Raw genomic sequence first — 7,937 nt, 5'->3', positions numbered from 1 at the left:
AATACAGGACACTCAATTCAATTTGAATTTCAGATAAACAAAGAATAATCTTTTAGTATAAGTCTGTCCCAAATATTGCAGGGGACATACTGATATTTTACGAATAAGTCTTTATCTGAATTTCAAATTGAGTTGGGTGTCCTTTCTTTTTATTTGCTAAATCTGTACCACGCCAGCTCTCCTGAGACTCCTAGAATATTCTAGCCCAGTGCAGACCAAAAGCAAGCTTCCCTCTCCCTTCCCCCAGCCCCTTCGTCCTGAAAAACTCTGGATAGGATCTGCTTTATTAGGCCTGCTCTAATCTAAACCACTCACTTCACACACTTTCATTTCCTCAGCCTTATTTGGTCCTGTCAAGAAAACAGGCAGGGGACTTCCCTGGCGGTCCAGTGGTTAAGACTGTGCCTTCCAATGCAGGGGGTGCGGGTTCGATTCCCCGGTCAGGGAACTAAGATCCCACATGCCTCGTGACCAAAAAACCAAAACATAACACAGAAGCAATATTGTAACAAATTCAATAAAGACTTTAAAAAATGGCCCACATCAAAAAAAAAAAAAGAAGGAAAACAGGCAGGCCTGCACCTGCAGAGAAGGAAACAGAGATGCGGAGATTCTGACTGTGCAGGACCTTGGCCTTGAAGGAGAGACTTGGAGAGGCTGCCGGTACCTGCAGGTATCACAGCTGGAAAGGGGGGTGCTCAGAGTCTCCTGCCCCTTCCTCCCAAGCACCGAGAACCAAGATCCCCCCAAAAGCGCACGGCCGTGCGCCACGTCACCCACCAGGGGCTCTGGGACGAGGCTGAAGGACCCGACTGTGCCAGCAGGACACCTGGGCCGGCCTCGGCCTCGGCCTCAGTGGCAGCCACGCCTTCCCGTGCAGCCGCTGCCGCGTGGAGGTCGCTGATAACAGGAACAATGGGGCAGAGGAAGAGCGGCAGCGGCGGGACAATGAGGCGGCTGCGGGACTCTCCCAAGCCGGGCGGGATGGAGGAAGGAGCTGCAGGTCCCAGGGGCCAGGCCGGAGGCTGCCGCGTGGTGGGGCTCCGAGGGGGGAGCCCGGGGCCCTGGGAAGGAGCTGCGGGGGCAGCCTCGGCATTGCTCCAACCCCCCCCCCCCCCCGAGAGACCCCTCTCTCTCTGTGGGCAGGGCAGGGGCAGACAGGGAATCATGACCCCAGGGAGGGACCTTCCAGCCTTCCCCGGGCAACGGAGCAAGCATCACACAGCTGGAACAAAGAGTGAGTGGCTCCCGGGATGACCTCAGCTCTGACCCCCGGAGGCCCGTGACCTCTGACTCACCCTGCTGCTCTCTAGCCTGTCCCATGCCCAGCAGGAGGGCTCTTCAACACCCCCAGGCGCGCAGAGCGTCTGGACTCACATGCAGGACACGCCAGCGGGCCTGCCCATCCCGCAGGTAGATAAGCCGTCGGGGCAGCAGATAGACAGAGACCTTGCGGCTTGGCCAAACGTGAGGCCAAGTTGCCTCGGAGGCTGAGTGCCTGCAGATGCTGACCAAGTCACCCCGAGGGGAAGTGCCTCTGCTCTTAGCCAGGAGTGGCTGCTGAGACATCCCAGGTGCCGTCGTCGCTTCGTGTATGGCTCATGGCACGTGGTAGGTATGGAGCAAAGTGCGTAGACTGTATGATCAAATCTCCCCAGGCCAGAACTGGAGACCCCAGGAGGAACGGCCCAGAGGATAAATGATGTGCCTTGAGGATATTTGTCTCTTTCCTAAATCCAGACTGAGTCTGCGTCTTTTTATTCATTGCTTAGTCCAGCCTTATACTGAAAAGGACTAACAGCAACCTACGAGATGCAGACAACGTAACAGGATAAAACAAAATAAAGAAGAAAGTTGAGGGGAAAAGAAAACAAGGGAAGAGAGGTTAAGCAGAGCCAGGAGAGAGGGTGACGTCCCTCGCGGGTGAGGGGTGCGGCCACCACCAGGAGGGAGAAGCACCATCCATCACAGGTTGTTTGGGAGGAGCAAAAAAACAACAAACAAAAACACCAAAATGTTACTTCTGATACTAAAACCAAAGACCAAGCCTCGTCCAAAATCCTCCTGGAAAGAACTCAAAGCAGGACACTGGAACCTTCCTGGGCTCCAGGACCCTGCTTCTCAGAGCTTCTCCCAGGGTCAGGCAGGGGCCAGTCATGAAAGGCCCTACAAGGAGGCCACTGAGACAGGGCCCGTGCACCCTGCCATCGGCTGTTTCAGCTGAATTTTAAGGCAAAATTCTAAGGGGCAGATGCTAGAGGATGGAGAGAAGTGACATAGGGCACCGCCCCCAGGTAGCCTTCCGCTGACCGGTTTGTCTCCGTTGAACTCTGGCTAGGGATGGGATAGCTCGGAGAAGGTGTTTCTCCTGGGGCCACACCCGGGAGGGCCCCTGTGTGAGTTCCTGCTTCACCGCAGGCCTCTCTGCTAAGCCGTGGGCCTGGGTGAGGCTGCCGTCCTCTTGCGAATGATGAGACATTCGGGAGGCCCCCCCCCCGCCTCCATCCCGGAGGCTAGAAAGGCCAAGGCCCCAGGTCAGACTGGGCCTGGCTTGATGCAAGGTCTGTCTGGTCAAGAGCAGGTGACGGGGCTTTTACCCACCCTAGCCCACCTCCCCAATACTTCCCCTCGCCAACATCTACACTTGTCGGTGAAACTCATTTCGCCTTGGACACGTCATCTGCGCTGGCGAAGGGCGGCATCCTTGCTGGCAGGAGACGGGGCCCCTCCTCGAGGGTTACCCCCCGCCAACCGCCCGGCCTAGGAGCAGCATGGACGGCAGTGATCAGAGAGGTGTGGGTCACCCCCCAGCACAGCCTTGGGGACGAGTCATGGATCCCAAACACAGCGCTGCCCCCAGTGTAGCAGGATTCCGGCACGTTCTCCAGGTTGGGGCCAGGATACCTTTGCACCGGCCCCCGCTGGTCCAGCGGGGCCAGCTGCCTCTCCGCGGGTCAGCTAGGTCCGTCCCTGGCGGTTCCTTCATCCACAGAATCGAGCACAGGACCCCGGAGCTCCCTGTTAGGGACTGTTTTGTCAGCACTCGGCATGCAATCAACAAAGGTGACACCAATTACTTGTGTCACAGCTCCTGGAGAAGATAGAGATGTATGAAATCGACGTGGGAGCCATCCATCAAGGCCTGAGGGGGGCCAGGGGTCTGTCACGGTGACGGGGAGTTGAGGGGAGGCAGGGTCTCTCAGGACAGCTGGTTGGCAAAGTGCATTCCATCATCAGAGCTGACGCCTCGGCACGGGGGCTTAGCCAGGGTGACCGACAGACCAGGCCAAAATGCCCACCCTCCCCTATGTGCCTGGGTCTGGTCAAGTTGGACCCTCCCTGGTTCCTAAACCTCTGGGCTTTCAACCTTCTGTCCCCTGCCCTGGAATCTCCCCAGCCCGGCTCCCAGCTGCTCCCGTCAAAGCCCCACTCTTTTGTCAAAGTGCTGACCGAATGTGTTCTCTTTTGTGTAACCTTCCCCAGTTTACTCCCTTCCAGTGGAAATGTGCTTTCTCTCCTCTGGCTGAACTCAGGAGCCTCTGTACCCCCTCAGACAAATCATTTCCAACCTGTCCCGAGAATAACTCATTTATTAAATACTCACAATGGCACGTCCACTGTTATCACACTGTTTAATTCTCATAGCCACTTAGACAGGTGGGCATTAGGTCCATTTTGGTAGATGGTAAACTGAGGCTCAGAGACATTAGTAACTTGCCCAGACCACACAGTTGGTAAGCAGAGCGTGGCGGATGGGCAAACTGTGGGTACAAAGGAAGGTGTGACAGAGGGGTCTGCCGGCGGAGCCTTCGGGCTCTACCGACGTGCCCCTGGGGACCCTGCGCTAGATGGAGCCCTCCCTCAGGACACAGGGAGGCTGAGATGGTCCACACTGGGAAGTCCCAACAGCCGCAAGGAGGATGCTGGTCTTGCAGCAGAAACTGCCCGGGCTGGGGGAGGCCAGCACATGTCTGCTGGTTGTGGAGCCCCACTTCCTTTTTGGCTGCTGGGGCCCGGCTTCCAGTGCCCCCTGCAGAGTCAACTTGGGACGTCACTCTAAGCCTAGGGAATTCGAGTCTTTCTTGTAAAACGTGATGCCCAGGGGAGAGCTGCTCACAGCGAGCATGGTTTGCACCAAACCCCAAGATATTCTAGGGAAAGAGACTTTATCCACGGCGAGGGGCTGTCTTGGCCTAATAGCCATCCGTCCCCTCGGGCTCTCAGAACCCTGCTCCTGGCCATCACACCCTGAGCTTCTCTCCACGAGAGGCCTTTTACCAGAGGATTTCTCAGTCCTGTTCATCTGTCCATATCAGTTTCCTCATCCATCAAATGGGTACAGCAGACCTTCCGTTGCTTCTTCACTGGGTCATTCTGCAGGCCTAAGGAAACCAGGCTGTGCTTGGTGAAATGTGCCCCTCACGTGTGAGGGGTGGTCTGGCGGATTCCTACTGTCTACTTTGAGGGACTGGGGGGGACGGGGACAGAACTCCAAGCCGTGGAGAGGTGTATGTCTTAGCCAAGGTCAAAAACGGCTGAGGCCGGCCGCTCGCAGGCCCTAGCCCAGGACTGCTCAAGAGGTTTTGAAGAATGACCGGTACGTGGCCCTGGCTCTCAGATGGGAAGTTCGGGGAGGTAGCTCAGTCCAGCCTCAGAGCTGGAAGGGACTCTCAGACTGCTGCAGGTGAGGACATAGGCCCAGAGGAGGGAAGGGGCTGTTCTAAAGTCACCCAGCTCAGCTCACAACGAAAGAACCAAGACAGGAGCCCGTTCCCCACGCTGCCCGAGCGTCCCTGTCCCCATCAGGGGGGCCTTCCAGGAGGCAACAAGTAACCAGCACAGAGTTCCTCCTCTGTTTTCAGTGTACGCGTCCTGCATCCAAGAGGTCGTTTCACTGTGGCAGTTCGGGATCCACTCAACCCACACGCCCTTTGAAGAACTCACGGAGGGCAGCATGGGGCAGGAAGCTGAGGCCAAACGGGGGCGACACGGCCCATGCCGGAGGCATTCCTGAACCCTCCACCATGTGGTCACACAGCCCTGCACTGCCCCGTGTCACAGGCCGTCAGGCTGCTGGCCCGGCTTCTCTCTGCCTGATTTTCCTCATTCCAGCTCTTGATACCACGGGTGACTCCCAAATTATAAAACACATCCAACGCACCCAAATCTTCGAGCTCGCCCCAGCTCCCCGCAGGGGACACCAGGGGTTGGAGAGTGCAGCCATCAGCGCTTTTCTTACTTAAAGTGACCCTGTTGTATTAATTAATTAAGCCTCTGTGGCTTTTCAGAGAGAGAGGGCAGAGAGCTATTCCTACTTAGAGCTGGGGGGTGGGGGAAGGTAGGCCAGCTCCGCCCCATCCATTAAAAGGAAACGTGGATGCAGAAACATGGGGTCCCAAGGAAGGGATGCGCATTCCTCCACGCTCCTGAATAGAACCCGGGTGGTAAATCCGAAAAGGTTCCACACTCCTATCCTTCCCGGCCCACAGGCTGCAAGCGAGGGGCTTCAGAGGCGCAGCAGGACATATCGGAAAGGGAACGAAAACAAACAAACAAAAAAACAGCCTAGAAGATGCGGATCGGCTCAGGGAGCAGTGTAATGGGAAGATTTCAGCGTGATATATGGTGCCGGGGATGTTATTAATGGTTTGCTGATTTTTACCTTTAAAACCTTTGGGCAGATTATTTATTATGTCCTTGGCATGCCTATGATCTATGGAGGGGCGCTCATCTGCGAGCACGGCCCCCCACGTCCCCGCTCCCTACAGCTTCTAATTAGGCTGTGAAGCCGCCCTCCCCGAGGGGCAGCCCCGCCTCTGAGGCTCTCCAGCTGCAGAGCCAACTCAGGCCTACAGATCAGGAAGCGCAGTTTCCAGGCCTGACTCTGCATTGACTTGCTGTGTAACCTCGGGCCAGGGCAGGATGTCTCTGGACCTCTGCGCTCTTATCTCTCAAGTGACGCGGAGCTATAAATGGCAGAGCCAAGATGGAGCGGGTATATGGTCATCCTGGTCCGAAAGTCTCTTGCTTCTAGGACACAGAGAATGGGAAAGCAGCAGTGCTCTTTCAGTGGTTCACTGTCACCAGTCCCAGAAGCCAAGAGTCTCTGGGTAAGATGGGAAGTCAGCCTTTCTCATTCCGGCTCATCTGCTGTGGCTCCATGGGGAGGGGATGTCTGGACCCTGCAAGGACCTCCAAGAATGACCCTCCGATGCCCCAGGTCCTCCTGCAGCTGCTGGTTAGGGACACAGCCAGGACTTGAAGCCGATCGCAGCAAGGAAAGCCGCCTTGACTGCCGGAGTACAGGGCCTCAGGCAGAAACACCGGACTAGAGAAGACCACACCCCTCGTGCTGGCCTGGACCCCCTCCCCCCGGGAACCCAGGGGTCCTGGTAGTCCCGGCTTCTCTCTGCCTCGTCCAGCGGCTCCCCAGCCCGACAGCAGCCCTCCCCTCTCTTAGATTCTCCGTTACCCCTCCCTGTGTTTTGGGGACCTGGTGGGGCTTTGAGCCAGGGCCAACCTGAGGCCTGGTCCTCCTTGAGCACAGGAAGACACCTGCCCTCACACTGGCCAAAGCTCCAGCCTATGTCTTTGGAAGTTCCTCAGGTGGTCCCAAGATTCCCACTCTCACCCTCCTCCATTCTGAAAAAACTCTTCTACCTTCCAGAAGAGGTGTCTCTCGGGTCATCAGGGCCCCCTTCTCAACCAGGCAGCATTTCTGCGACTCTCAGTTTCCTTCCTGCCCTACATCTACTGCCCACAGACACCCCCCAACAGACCACATGACTCCTTGTGGTTTCTTCTAATTGCTGTCACCCCCATCCTACAGCCCCCGACCCCCAGCCTCAGCTCATGACAAACTTACCCCATCTTGGCTCCCGTCCTTTCTGCCTGGAGAATACCCAGACCACCGCCGCCCCCAGTCAAAATCGCCCATGAAAACTGGCCTTTCCGCTGCTACGGTTGCTGTTGGGACCACTTCCGCGGCATCCCCCAATTTTCTCAGCCACCGTCTGGGTTTCCTGCTGTCGCCCCACCCCTGGGCACACAGAGCAGGAACACGGCTCTGTTATTTCACTCGTCCATCAGGAGGGCAGCACTGCTGACTGGTGAGCCCCAGGGAGGGGCCACAGCAGGTCTAGGGAGTGGGACACATGGGGGCGGCACTTTCATCTCTGCATCCTCAGCAGCTGGCACGGAGCCTGGCACGGAGCAGCTGCTCATCATAGGTTGGATAAAAGAACTAACAAATGTCAATGGTCCTGGTGTGTAGCGTGCCCTGAAATGCAGGTCCAGGTAATGCGGGGAAACCGTATCACAGTGAGCCTTTGCTGTTGTGACATGTGATTGCAGTGAATCCATCCGTAGCCGTCATTATCTCCATCTGTAAGAGCAGCTTCATAGTAGGGGTGAAGAGCCCTGGACCCAGGAGGGAATAGACTCAGTTTTTCCTGTAGATGTTTTCTCTCCTCACCCTCGTCCCTTAAATTCAGAAGTTTTTGTGGGTCTGATCCTGATATGTATTTGGGAGGGTCAGGCGTGCTTGGAAGGCTGAGATCAAAGAGGGCAAGAGAGATCATTGCTCCTTGATGTCAGAACAAAAGACCTGCAAAGCATTCCATTGATCCCTGGGTCCCCAACATTTTCTGGAGCTGCCTGCCCTGTCGGGACCTGTCTCTCAAGGGCAAGGAAGAGCTCGCCAAGCTGAAGCAGAACAAAATAAGATGTAGGGCTCAGCCTTTTCCAAGAAAAATGAGTCACTTCCAACTCTCACCCATCCCACCTTTTATCCATCGCACCCAGCGGGCATCTGATCATAAGGTCTGTCTTTTCCCGGAACTGCTGTGGTGATGAAGCTTCAAGAGGTCACCCAGTTCATCCCTTTGCCTTGAGGCAGGTGATCCCAAGCCAGCCTGGAATGTTAGAAGGCCATATCA

Source organism: Balaenoptera ricei, chromosome 6 (genome assembly GCF_028023285.1).
Source record: "Balaenoptera ricei isolate mBalRic1 chromosome 6, mBalRic1.hap2, whole genome shotgun sequence".
Classification (NCBI taxonomy): domain Eukaryota; kingdom Metazoa; phylum Chordata; class Mammalia; order Artiodactyla; family Balaenopteridae; genus Balaenoptera; species Balaenoptera ricei.
Note: the sequence above shows the minus strand (reverse complement) of the source record.